Source organism: Engystomops pustulosus, chromosome 1 (genome assembly GCF_040894005.1).
Source record: "Engystomops pustulosus chromosome 1, aEngPut4.maternal, whole genome shotgun sequence".
Lineage (NCBI taxonomy): Eukaryota > Metazoa > Chordata > Amphibia > Anura > Leptodactylidae > Engystomops > Engystomops pustulosus.
This window is the reverse complement of record NC_092411.1, coordinates 89511824-89526674: the sequence shown is the minus strand read 5'-3', so window position 1 is coordinate 89526674 and position 14851 is coordinate 89511824. Positions and strand designations below refer to the sequence as shown.

Sequence of the window (14851 nt, the reverse complement as noted above, 5' to 3'; positions counted from 1 at the left end):
TAGCCAACAAATATCTCAATTATAGAGCATCCTATAGACCTTTCTGAGGTCTATATACCTAAGGTCTATTAAGGAGGATCCATAAGCTTAGTAATTTCGTTATCTTTCGGTTGGTAAACGAGGTAATACAGTTATTGATGAGCTCTTGTCAAGCCCCAGAAGTCTGTATGTTACACCACCTCTGTTGGTCAGGTCATACTCAGAACATCTGTTTGTCCTTGCCTCACTTTCTATGCCACTAAGAGTCTAAGAGAGACTATCCTACCAAAGATTGCCTTACCCACACATTATTCACTGGGTGACGCCACCCTTTTGTGTCTCAAAGACCTCATGCCTAGCATGGGTTTCTGAGACACTTACCCTATGTGCTGGGGTTCTAGTCTTAATGGGGTTCTATAGCTTCTCCATGGTCACACTTGGCATCTGTTCTTCCTGGCTGTAGAGTTTACACCTTACTTTTGCCTATATGGTGTAACCCGGTACAGGTACAAGTAGCAGCACTCCTTTGTAATCCAGTGAATCAAGTGTTCTCGTTATTCATCATAAATACATAAAACATTTCGTCACTCGCTCTTCGTCAAGCATTGTGCGTCACAAAGATTGAGTGTCGAAACGTTGCCTGTATTTCTGATGAATAAAGAGAACACTTGATTCACTGGATTACAAAGGAGTGCTGCTGCTTTTTCCTCAATTGTATCTATCTGGACTAATGCAACTGGGATCTTTCTGCTGCGGGCAACCACCACAATGTAAGCAGTCCCAGATTGGGCAAATTTGGATGCCTATGTTCACATCTCTGCAGGACTTTTTTTTTCATACATTTTAATGGAATCTTCACCTGTGTTACAATTCATTCTTATGACATCATATTTAAGATCTATGTAATGTGACTATTATAGAAGAGAATAATGACTGATTACTAGAGCAATTATTTTTGGCAATGATGCCATGTTACAGTCAGACTTTATTCCTGGATATGATGTTTTGATTTGAGGTCTACACTTGGTCATGAATAAAATGTAATACTGACAGTCTTCTCTATGAATGTATCAGCTACACTAGGGAGATAGGGAGTTATACTGTCAATGTTTCCACATAGAACTAGAAACACCCAAGGCGTGCACCAACAATTTGTAGTACTAGTAGGTTAGGAGAGGAGAAAAGAAGGGAAAGTTAGGGGTGTGTTATAAACTTAACTTTTAATATTAACCCCTTAAGGACGCAGCCATTTTACAGCTTAAGGCTCAGTCCCATTATTTAGATTCTGACCTGTGTCTCTTTATATGGTTATAACTTTTGAACACTGTTACTTATCAAAGCGATTCTGAGATTGTTTTTTCCCCACATGTTGTACTTCATTTTAGTGGTAAATTTTGGCTGATAAGTTTTGCGTTTGTTTACAAAAAAAAGAAAAAAATGATTAATTTTTTAGAAAAATGTGCCCTTTTTGAAATTCAAAATCACCGCGTTTTCAGGAAGATCGATTTACCACCTAAATAACTTGCAGAATAACATTTCCCATTTGTCTACTTTACATTTTCATAATTTTTGAAATGTTTGGATAATTTATTTTGACGTCACGCGGCCTACAAATCGAATAGCGATTTTCCGTATTTTCAGAATTGACTATTTTGGGGATAAATACTGTTTGAAATCAAATTTTACATATTTAGCAACAAAAACCCCCTATATAACCAACCAATTTTCAAATCTGCACCCCTCAAACTATCAGAAACAGCATTTACAAAGATTGTTAACCCCTTGAGATCTTCATAGTAATTGAATCAAAATGGCGGTGAAATTTAGAATGGTCAAATTTTGTCGGTTATATGTTCATTTAGCCCTAAAATTTACACATTTCCAAAAGATAAAAAGAGAAAACCCACCATAAAATTTGTTCTACAATTTCTCTTGAGTGCAGCGACCCCCCACACGTGGCCGTTACTTGTGTTATGGGGGCACAGCGAGGCGCAGAAGGGAAGGAGCACCCTGCAGCTGCCAGGATTTTAGTTTTCTCGTTGCCCCCTTTTGAAGGCTATAAAATTTTTGCTTTTCCGTTATTTGGGCCATGCGATGGCATTTTTTTTTGCAGGACGAGATGCTTTTTCCAGTGTTACCATTTTGGGTTTGGTATCACCTATTGTTGAAAATTTAGGAACTTTTTTTGAGGTCATGAGTAGAAAAGCATCAATTCTGTACTGGATTTTTTACTTTTTTTTTTTTTTTTCGTGTTCACCGTATAGCCTAATAATCCTGGTATCTTTATTCTATGGGTCGATACGATTACGGGGATACCAGACATGAATATTTTTTCTTATGTTTTACTAAATTTGCCAAATAAAACCCTAATGTGGGGAAAAATCTATCATTTTTGCATCGCCATCTTCCAAGTGGCATAACATTGTTACGTTTTTGGCTACAGAGCTGGTTGATGGCTTGTTTTTTGCGGGACATGTTGTTCTTTGCAAAGGTATCAATCTGGAGTACATATGTTTTGTTGATCACTTTTTATTGCATTTTTAATGGGATATAATAGGTAAAAATCATAATTTTTGGCGGGTTTTTAACGTTTTTTTTTTACGGCGTTCATCATATGGGTTCAATAGTTATTTAGTTTTATTCTGTGGATTGTTACGGACGTGGTGATACTATATATGTGGGGTTTGTGTTATGATTTAGACTTTTTTGAGCGTTATATGTCTCTTTATATGTTTTGGGGCTTATGGGCATTTTTAGTGATTTATAAAGTAATTTTTTATTGAAAAACATTTTTTTTTACATTTTTTTACATGATCCACCATGGGATATGAACAAGCAATCATCTGATTGCTTGTTCTTGATAATACTCTGCAATACTAATGTATTGCAGGGTATTAGCAGTGCCAGCCTATGCAGATGCATAGGCTGACACTTTGCCTTTAAGATGACGTCACAGACGCCATCTTAAAGGCAATCCCTCCAGGCTTCTCTGGGGTCCCCATCGGCCCCAAAAAAGCGATGGCCCCTCCCCCTCGAAAACGGTTCCGGGGTGGGGGTGGGGGGGCGATCGTGGGGTAAAGACCCCCAGAAGGCATGTTAAATGCCGCGGTCGCGTTGACCGCGGCATTTAACGGGTTAAACACCCGCGATCGGAGCCCACTCCGACCGCGGGTGTTAGCCGGGGATGTCAACGGTAGATTACCGCTGAAATCCCGCGGCTAACGATGCTGGTTCGGCTGCTATGCAGCGCTGAACCGGCATTGTCTCTGCGCAGTAGCTGTACTGCGCTGAGCGCTATTCGCGGGACTCAGCGCAGTACAGCTACGGCGCATAGCGCTAAGGGGTTAAATTAAAATGTACTGTGTTGTGTACACACTTTAAATTTTTCGGAATGCTGTTAGCATGCGATCATGAGACATCTAGTCTACCCATAGTGGGGATATAGTTCAGTAGGGGTATGTCCCCAATTAATACACTGCCACTTGAACAGGGTCATTTGTGTCTCTATTCATAAAATTGATAGTGGAAAACTCATATCTGTCCTATCTGTTCACTGAGTAAATTATGACAAAAGAAAATCAGTGACACAAATCCCATTTTTTGTTGTGGGAATGCGACTTTTGTGTACATGTAGTCAAAATATTTACAAAGGTGAATCAGTGAGCAGAGATCCCTCTGTGACAGGGCACAAAGGTCCAGCAAGAGTCATAGGAAGAGGCAGGCTATATAGTAGGACAGCAGCTGGCCAGCCGGCCCCCTAGGGGGTGGGTATGCTCACATCGAAGCACATGCGACTTTGCTGGGCCATGGATGGATGAGTATGCCTGTTGCTGCAGTGAAGAGGTACCGTCACACGGAGGTACACAGGTGCACCCGCGACTCAAAACATGGGTCGCAGGAACACCCGTGACAGCACAGGGAACATATATACCATCAATGAACATTGACTACCAGTGTAGTCATTTATGTTCTCTACTGTACCTGCAATTTACAATATATAGGCAAAAAAATAAGGGATTTGAGATCCAGAATTAGGGAACATATAAAGTATAAAAACTATGAAAAGAACAAAATGGAAGCAATCGCTCAGAAGAAGGATTTACAACCTACACCGAATATTTGAAAAAATTGCACAATCTATGAATAAAAGATCGGACAGAATGTGCAATTGAACACATTAAATTGGACATAAGAGGGGGTGACCTAGATAATAAACTATGGAAATCAGAGAGTGGGTGGATCTACACTTTCAAAACTCTGAAACCAATGGGCCTCAATGATTCTTTCAATTTTGGATGCTTCCTTTAAAGCCTTGCAGTGGGATCTCATTTTGTCCCCCTTCTATGCAATACAATTCCCATCTAAAAATGCCTTTACATCATGTGGAAAAACTTGTATCCCATTCGTGTAAACAGTACATGTGTGTTTTTTTGTTATTTGGCTTTTCAGTTTTGAGCTCATTAAATAGACTCTGCATTTACCATTATAACCACTATCTACAGTATGTTAGTTCATGTAGTTCATAGTTTGATTTTATCATTTGATTGTTTATACACTCCAAGTCTTTCAATTCTAACTGTAAACAAAGTATCCAAAACAAATATACCTTATTGGATGCTCAACCTGCCAATCACCTAGACAGGAATAAGACACCCGCTTAACGGGCATCCGGGCCCCAGAAGAAGACGATTTACTCATTAAAACGCAGCGTAGGGACATTTTAATAGACATCTTGTCAGTTTGTTAAGCTCCTTGTAACTGTGTTGAAATATTTGTCCGATAAGTGTCATATCTTGCTCCGCTAATCCTGCCGATACATAGAAACGAGTATCAATAATCTTGCTTAGATCCGCTGTCTGCCCTAGCGTCCATAGAAGTCGCCGTTACAATATATGGCCGACACCTTGTGCAGCACGGACTGACACCATATCAATGAAAAGCGTAGTGTACAGTGCCGGCCTGTGATGTGTAGGCAGACCAGCAACAGCTAACCAGTAGATCACAGGGTGGCTATCACCAGAGCACATGCTATATCTCAACACTTACCTGCACAGTCTGCATATCATTGCAAGTGCTGATTGAGACACTGTATATGCACTGTGTATTACATGTCCTGATAATAGCTACATGTCGCTGGATACACAGGGGCTCATTTACTAAGGGGCTAAAACGGCTTTCACTGGTATTTAAGAAGCGCCAGGATTGTGATGCACGCAAGGCTTTTGTGGCGCAGCTGCGTTGGCTTACATGCAACACAAATTTGGAGAGATGCCGTCGGATGGTTCAACTGATTCGGACTGAGTGCTGTATTTCACTTTTAAATTTTGTTGCCAGCCCTATGTTTAAGATACACCACAAAAAAGATGGTGAACTCTGTCAGAACTGTGCGGGAAAGCGACACATTCATGATTTCTGGTGCACAATCTTACTGAATCACTGCACGCTGCATTATAGACACAAATGCACTTTCAGTGAACTCCAACAGATTTGTAAGTAAATGTGCCCCACAGAGTAGCGGAGCTGAGACCCCCTGTGCAGTTAGGTGGATACGTTAAACGCACGCTGCTTGATTACAATGGGAGTTTACTTCATTTAAACCCTATATCCACTGTATGTAGACAAAATATTCCCATGAAAATAAATGGGATCTCTGCTCATTGACTCACCTTTGTAAATTTATTGACTATATGTACACAAAAGTCACATTCCCACAACGACAAATGGGATTTGTGTCACTGATTTTCTTTTGTCAATATTTACTCAGTGAACGGATAGGACAGATATGAGTTTTCCACTATCAATTTTATGAACAGAGACACACAGGGTAGAATACTGTACAGGACCCTGTTCAAGTGGGAGTGTATTAATTAGGGACATACCCCCACTGAACTATACCTCCACTAAGGGTAGACTAGATGTCCAATAATCACATGCTAACAGCATACCAAAACAACGTGTATAAACAACACCGTACATTTTAATTTAATATTAAAAGTTATGTTTTATAACACAGCCCTAACTTTCCCTTATTTTCCCCTCTCCTGACCTACTATGAGCTACACTCCAGATTCGGATGCATCGTTTATTTGTTTTAATGTTGAATCTATACCTGACAAATACAAAGATGATGCCAGCACACAATAAACCACATAGAGCTTGTACAAAAATCTGCCCATCTGCCCCTCAATAGTGCAAGTTCCAAAGGCTGTCATTGTGGGTGGGCGTATAAATAAGGGGTCATCAGGACCCTTACACTCTCTATTAGTACAGTCAGGGTTTGCTCTGCTTTGTACACAGAAGTCCTGCTTCAAATCATATAAACCTGGATATCTGAGAGCTCAGCTCCTCTGATTCTGGTATATTTTTTTCTTGCATTGGTATCTGCTTGTATTTTATATGGTTACTCTCATATTTGTTGTATTTGTGCTGATTTGTTATATTGTATATGCAGGCTGTATGTTCTGCTTTTACACTTGAGCCAGGTGGTTTATACTGCGTATTGGATGTATTGACACCAATAACTGTGAGTATATTATATACGTTAGGGACCAGTTCATTTCTACCTATGTATAAGGATGCTTTTAGGGGGAAAATATTCTATCCACCCTTTTGTGGGCTTTGTGTACTGTGTTACATGTTTTTAAGTTATTTTGGGTCATTATTAAGAATTACCATTCACTTACATTTGGGCCTTCTCCTTTGTACTCAGAAGAGCTGCATTGAAGGGAACCTGTCACCACATTTTTTACAAATACAACTAGTGACAGGTTCCCATAGAGCCCTATTAACTAAATGCCACCCTTCTTTTAGCTAAAAGTTGTTTCCCTCATATCCTCATGAAATCAACTTTATTTTATGTTACCTGGCATCAGAGAGGCCGTGTCCTGCTTGGCAGACCCCTCCCATCTGCTCCTCCCAATGCCCTGTGCCTCCTTCCTGTTCAGTACTTCATGTCATTTAACCAGGGGGATGTCATCTAAGCTCCTATGCCCAGTAAAATTGATATCTACCCATAGGGGCAGATTGAGGCTGTATGAATTTTATAGCCCCTACAAGTCTGGATTCACTTCCTACATATGATACTAGAACCAAGCTTCTTGTGGAATGAAGGATGTGTCCTTTCTGCCTGCTTTCCATCTGTGGTTGTAAGACCTTCAAAGGTCTTGAAATGGCTGAAAGTCCTATGTAGTATAAAATTGGTGGGTGGTTTGGTTGGCCATGGGCCCCCTAGAAAGATTGGTCTCCCGGCTACCACCTAAACAGCTTTATATATTATAATCCACTAATGTCTACCCCATGATGGCTCTGATTACATGAAAACACAGCATGTCTCCATGAACTTCTACTCCTCAGCGCCCACCTTTCTGAGGGAGAGGTTAATAATGTAGCAGTGCTGAGTCACAGCCACTGGCCTGTGTGTCTTTCAACATGTGTCTTTCAACATGTCTGTAGCATTGAGACCTGTGAATCAGGAACAGAGAGCCAGGACAATGCAGTAATATATCTGCATATGCAGGACCCATTACTATCATTGGACTCACATAAAGTGAGTTGCATACAAATTTACAAACTGATTTTTTTTTAACATTGCAGCCATACAAAGGGGCCACTTAGGGTTAAGGCCAATGTTTTTTAATCATAAGTTTTATTTATTTTGATTATTAGAATAGCAATGGGACTAAACATTGACTAAATTATAGTAAAAATGGACCCTTTACATATGTGTGACCAAGACACAACACGAGTGCTGGTTGTGACGGGTGATGAGTCCAAGAACAAAATCTAATAAATGTCACAATGTCATGGCTTTGAGAAGACCAGAGGACAGTGACAAATGACCTTAGGTATTTGCAAGGAGGCATAACAAGAAAAAACTAACCAGTAGTTAGTTAGGTATTTCATAATAATTTTATACAGCAGTGGTGGTGAACCTATGACATAGGTGCCAGAGATGGCACTCAGAGCCCTCTCATTGGGCACTCAGGATGTTGCCCCAGCACAAAGTTCACCAGACAGGACTTAAGTGAATCCTCCGGCAGTCCGAGGAAACCCAGGATGTGCCATGCTCAGCATTATTTTAAAGGGAACCATCCTGGTCTACCTAAAACCGCAGGGAGAGAAAGAAGGTGCGGACAGGGTCAGATTTTCATCGGAGCTCCTGTTCTGGATCCCATTAACAATATTGGAGTCTTTTGGACCGTTGAAAGCTGTGCTGGAGAAGGGAGCAAGAACATTGCAATAAGTTACTGCTTAAATTGCAATGTTGGCAATAATTAAGTGGGTTTTGGTTTGCAATTTCAGCACGCGTCTATAAATGATTCGCCATCACTGCTATACAGTACACACCCTTTATCACCAGTAAAGCTTTACTATGTATAGTGGTGAGCAGATGGAAAAGATGACAGGTGTAGTTTGTATCATTGAACCCTGCAACTAACATCTTAAAAGAGTGGCTGCAGCCATTTTCCCTTGAACAGGTCTTGTTGCCTGGGGGTTTTGGCTCCCAGGTCTAAAATATCTACAGTGAATGCAATCCCTAAATATAGAGAATACATTATGAGTAAAACTGGAAGCGTTTAGCTAATGATGAACTGAGGCCAGCGCTTGGCAGACTTCATTGTAAGGAGTGCAGGATTCAGTGTCAGGCAGGATTAAAGAAGGTCACGACAAACTCTTAAAGATAGCCTCTCACCACTGTGTTCTACTAGTGTCACATAGAGTGCAAGTACAAGCCTTAGGCTTTTCACATTAAGGTATCAAATGTGTTACTTGATATTTGAAGAAGATATTGGGGAGATTCATGATTAAGTCTACCCATATTTGAGAAATTAAGGTTTTTTTTGCTAGAGGCCCACAATACTTAAAGGGGTTTTTCCAAGAAAATTCTCAAATTTCAATCCCCTAGTGATGTTTACACAATAAAGATAATTTTACTCAGCTTTATTGCTGTTTTAGCTCCTATCACTCAGTGATGGATGGTCAGTGTAATATTCCAGAGTGTGTGTGTGTGGGGGGGGGGGGGGGGACTTTCAAAGCAGACACATTATAATCCCTGTAGTTCTGTGTGGAGACAATGTGGTTAGATAATCAGGATATAGGGTTTATATAAATTTTCATTTATCCTCTGAACATTGTACTAGTATCTGACACATAGAAAGAGAGATGAGACAGATCAGAGATGAGATTATGAGGTCCATGATATGCCTATTACACACAATGACACTTTGCCAGCACTGCTACATATCTGCTCTCACACTATCAGAACTGACATACCTCCATCCCCCTCCCCAGATAAAGAACTTATCTGCTCGTAGCTTTTCTCTCCTCACCATGTGCTGTGATGTGTTTGCCGAAGTGAGCGTCTGTGAGCTCCGTCCTGGAATGCAGGGGGGAGGGGGCTAGAGGCAGAGAGCAGCTCATGCAGTGTCAGACACGAGAGCAAGATGGCTTTCCTGACCCTAAGTCAGTAGATACAGGGTTGGAAACCAAGGGCAACTGAAATTGTATACACAAGGATTGATAGAGACAGGTTAGAATTATATCTGTGAAATATCTGTGGATTTTTGTTAATTAGAGAAAGTGTTATTTTGTTATCCTGAGTTTATTTTAAAAAAACGTGTATTTGTGGGAATACCCCTAGAAGACTAGTGTACATGGTGATTAAAATATACTATTGAATGGCACTGGTTTTAGGTTGTACAGACTGCCAGAGCCATCACCATATTTAAGTTTAGGTGTGAGCCTTGTTATAAATTAGGCATGTGGCTCCCCAGTACTGGGGTTATCAAGACCGATGTAGGAAATCCCAGTCTTTAAAAATTTTCCCTATTGACTTGCAAAATAAATCAGCCACCAAATTAAGTACTTCATAATACTGTTTTGGATTGCATACTATAACATGTTTTCCTTCCTGAGGGCATTGATCAACTGTTATACATATATGATGTGTGTATGGAAAGATTCACACAGACACTCACAGTGCAGTGGCAGGATAGATATACAATCTCTACCTTAATTTGAACCTCTCATGCATGTCTCCAAGACTTTTCTCGAGCTGCACCAATTCTCTGGAATGCCCTTCCCCTGACTCTGAGACTAATACCCAGCCTCCAAAGTTTCCAACCTGCTGTTAAAACCCATCTCTTTAGGCAAGCCTATCACACTCGCTAACTGCATGAAATGTCAACTCTCCCTTTACTAATCCATCCTATGTCCTCACCCCATATGTTATCCGGGAAGCACCAGAAATATACCAAGCTCCAGGCTTCTCTGCAGTCAATTTCACCTTGGACCTTGTATATAAGATGGCGACTAAATGCTGGTTGAAGCAGCAGAATTTTTAGTTATTAAATTATTTTACACTGTTCCCTTATAAAGAATGGCTGGACCATAATACAAGCTTTTGTACCTTGTGTCCCCCCTCATCCTCATAGACTGTAAGCTCTTGTTTCACCCCCTCATCCTCATAGACTGTGAGCTCTTGTGAGCAAGACCCTCACTCCTATTCTTCCATATGACTGTTTGTACTCTCTAAAGTATAATTATATTTTACATGTCTCCTATGATGTGTTAAGAGTGGTATTATGTTGGATTGTTATCCTGCTTATGATGGTAATGAGAAGACTGCTAAACTTTAGTCTTCAGAAAACAGGAATTGTCAGAAATAGTGATATGGAAAATGTTTACAAAATTTACCAAGAAATATTTAAATCTGGTTTCCAACTGGTAGTATATATTTAAGTTACAATAGACTTGCAATAGGCAGCCTTCTGCTCTGCTTCCTTTATTTAGTATGATAGTATAAGCTTTTTTAAGATCTGTCAACTGTTATACATAGTTCTTGAAGAATGGAAATATTTGGCTTACATTTATCTCTGTATATGTACTTGTACAGAGGTAAATGTAAGTCAATAATTTCATCTATTTCCATTTTTTTTATAACTCGTTTTAATTTGGTGTAATGGTTTCCAGTTTTTTTGTCTTCAACAACTATGTATAACAGTTGACAGATCCTACTATTTGAAGTACCGGTAAATAATACCACATATACCGTGTGTAAATGATGTCTGTAGAATTCCTGTTCATATACACCAGACATGTAAACCTAATCTGGCTAAAGATTGTATGACCGGAAACTTTTTTTTTTTAGCCACACAGTGACTGTATTTAGCTACATGTACTGTATGACCGATGAGCAACATTACTATGACTGTCACTTGCCGATAATGCAACATAAATTACGCGTCTCAATATTAAAGTGGGGTTATGGAACAATGATCCCGATGTCCTATCTAGAGTAAGGATTATCAATATCAAGCTGGTGGTATTTGGGTAAACACTGAAGCCTCTTTACAGATTACCAAGAGCAGTGCTGCACATTGTAAATTGGCTGAGCTCATCTCTATTTACATCAATGGGATGGAGATGCATTCAGGTCATGTGACCCATGTGACTAACAGACGTGACATATATATATATATATATATATATATATATATATATATATATATTATCATTATCTTCAGAAAACCTCTTAATTTATTATAGTACAGTAAGTATAATAAACTGATAATAAATGAAAATTATTTGTTGCAAGTGACCTATCTAATAGAATTGAATAGATGCAAGACTAAAAAACTCCAATACAGATAGCGCTACTTTAGGAATTTTTTTAATTAGTAGATCTGCAGGCATTCATTATGGCCCGCATTTACTATTAGTGAGTGACTATGTGCAGTTTGCCTCACTAATGTGCAAAGTGAACCAGATTAATGAAGACCAGCGCATTAAAGGAAACCTGTCATCAGGAGCTCTTTTTTTGGCTCCTTCATGTTCCCATAGAGAATACTGTACAGAATGCCAATGAGTTTTTCTTTATAGTAGAACTGTCTTTTTCCTGAAAAAAAGATAAGTTAGATGAAAGTTTTCTGTATGCAGAGTTGTGTCCCTAGTCCAATGGCCAGTGAGGAGTGGTTATCCCCCCACCCTCGGGAAACTGCTCTGTCATGCTTCGATTTCTTTGGCAATGCTTACATTATTCCCTATGTGGATGTGTGGGAGCCAGAAAAAGGGCTCCTGATGTCAGGTTCCCTTTAGTATGGCACACTCTGCTCACGCAAAACGTGCATAAACTAAGTGCACCTTTTTTTATGGTTCACTCAGTTTAACGGCCATGTGCCACAACTATGTCAGACTCGCTGACATTAATGTGGTGGCCAGTGCAATTGCGCAATTGTGCTGTGGTTGACACAGTGAAGCCTCAACACAATACTGGCATAAACACTACATGAATACATGTACAAGCACTTTGCACAAGAAAACTGGCACAGACCAGTTAATAAATGTGGGCCTATGTGTTTTCACTTTAGGCAGAAACCTTCATCCGGTGGATATTAAAAAACAATTCAATTTTTAATACCGTAGGTCCCTTTTGAAGGCTTCTGTCTGAATCTGGAAAGCATTGCGAATACCTGAAAATCTACTAACAAGTTTCTGAAGTTGTCCTATCCATATTGGAGTGTTCTTTCTTTCATTGGGTCCATTGTAATATACCCTATGCTGGAGGTATATTACTGTGCTGAAGGTATATAATAACTGAGATAGGTCCCATGAGTCATTATCATATTCAAGCTGTACAGCTTATTCATGAGTGGGAAGCACAGCCACACCCCCAGTGCTTGACTGACAGCCTGTATAATGATGACACTCCAAGGTGCTGGCTCCTCTATGTGCTTCCTGGTGTTGGCAGCCACGCCCCCAGCAGCCTGTGTGTATGAGATACTCCTATGTACATGATTAAAGCCTGTATAATGATGTGACACTCCTGGTGCTGGCACCCCCTGCAGCCTGTTTGTGTATGAAATACTCCTAAGTACAAAAGCCGTCCTAGGACGTCATAGGAGAGCCCATATCCTGACAATAGATAGTGACAGCTAAAACTTAGCTTTTATTAATAGTACAAATAAGATATGAAGTAACCACTTAGGTGCTCAAATCAAGAATAATACATTAAAAACACAGGAAAAAAGGAACAGATTGGAACGGCACCGTGCAAAGCGTCGGGTGCAGGTCTTCAGAGCGGGTCTGACATGACTCGCTGAATGCAATCGGGGAAGTAGGTTGAAGCAGCACTCCAATAAGTAGTGAAAAAAGAAAACAGTTTATTCCACCATTGATGCGACGTTTCGCCTTATCATTAAAGGCATTCTCAAGCATGCTTCACATTTGCATCCCCTCCATGATGTAGAGACATGTCTAGAGATTTAAATACCATCTAAATTGTAAAAGTACAGCAGTCATATACGTGGCACAATGTACTTGCCCACGTTGGTATGTGGGCAAAACGATACAACAGCTCCGCAGGAGGATCTCTAGTCACATTAGTTCCATTACAACAAGCAAGGACACCCCGATCTCTAGACATGTGAGACTACATCATGGAGGGGATGCGAATGTCCTGCGTTTCTGGGCCATAGATCAGGTCCGAATGGGACCCCGACAGGGGAACATAGACCATAGGCTTCTACGGTTAGAAGCCAGATGGATCCACCGTCTGAAATCTTTAAGCCCGTCGGGTTTAAACGAAGGTTTCACTTTTGCAGCGTTTCTTTAAGGGGCCATATACGTGCACTCCTACTATCTTTCTGTCTATTCTGGAAAGAAGAACTGTCCATTCACCTTTAAAATTTTGGTCACTAACCACTTTTCGTACCTATCAAGAAATTGACACCCCTCCCCCTATCATAATATTTCTTCATTGGCCTAGAAATATATTTTGTTATCAATATCCCGATCCTACTCAATATAGAAAGGATATTTTACATGTAGCACATACTCGTAAGGGCGTAGGTACTTGTTGACATCATAGCAATTCAGTGATAGATACTTTACTCATCGTATGCGTTATTTACTATATACTAGAAACGCACCTACTGAGCTTTAAAGCCCTATCTCTATTGCCACCAGACATCTGGTCATCTTTACGATTACACTATTGTTATTGGCTCGCACCCTGGATATGGCACATTAATAATAGTAGATAACTAAAACATCTAACACACACATACAAACAATGTGCAGAAACGAGCGTAGTAGCATACTCACCTAATCCATCAGATGTGCGCACTTCGACTTGCAATTGGAGATAGAGTACCTGGGCATGCGCAGTCGCTCCTGTCGCTGAATCAACATCTCCCTTTCTGACATGCGCACGTCAACTGAAGAGCAAAGACGGCGCTCAATGTGACTGGTGAATGGCATCAACAGCTGTCCATTACCGCGCCGCCCCTCGCTGCCTATCATTGGCGGATGTTTTAGCTTTGCCCGCCCCTGCTACATAGTAATCCAATCGGGATAGTAGGCGGTGGCTAAAAAAAACAACATCACTCATTGGGCAAGATACCCACTATGGGGCGGGGCTATGACCTTTATATATCCAGCGCGATAGCGCCGCCGATCAGTATTAGCCCGACCCCTGATGAAGCCAGGTCACTGGCGAAACATGTCGGGGGGCTAATCTCTTTCTTAATTTTAAACTGCAGTGTACCTAGAGAGAGGTGATACCTTTGTTCTGTTGGCTGGTGAAGATTAGGGTTTTGTTGTGACAACAGGTTTCTGTACAAGGTTGGGATCGGATTGATCCCTTACCACAGGAATCAATGCATTTGTTTAAATGATAATAACTCATAGCATTCAGGTTTGTATCATCGCAATACTAGCAAATACTATCTACTAGCCACTATAACATCAAAACCTAATATCCATCACCCGCATTGGTTAGGGTGCTCACCCGCTCCCCTTCATCTTACAGGGGGCCGTCTTTCCAGCCAATTTTTGACGTTACTATTTAGTCTTTAATACGACTTCACAATCA

At 40.4% G+C, this 14851-nt stretch overlaps 1 protein-coding gene across 1 annotated transcript in view; it reads left to right on the top strand.

Moving 5' to 3' along the window:
* MYO18B (myosin XVIIIB) overlaps nucleotides 1-14851 on the top strand; it is a 378023-nt gene that overhangs the window by 18223 nt on the left and 344949 nt on the right. The gene's annotated exons all lie outside the window — the stretch shown is intronic.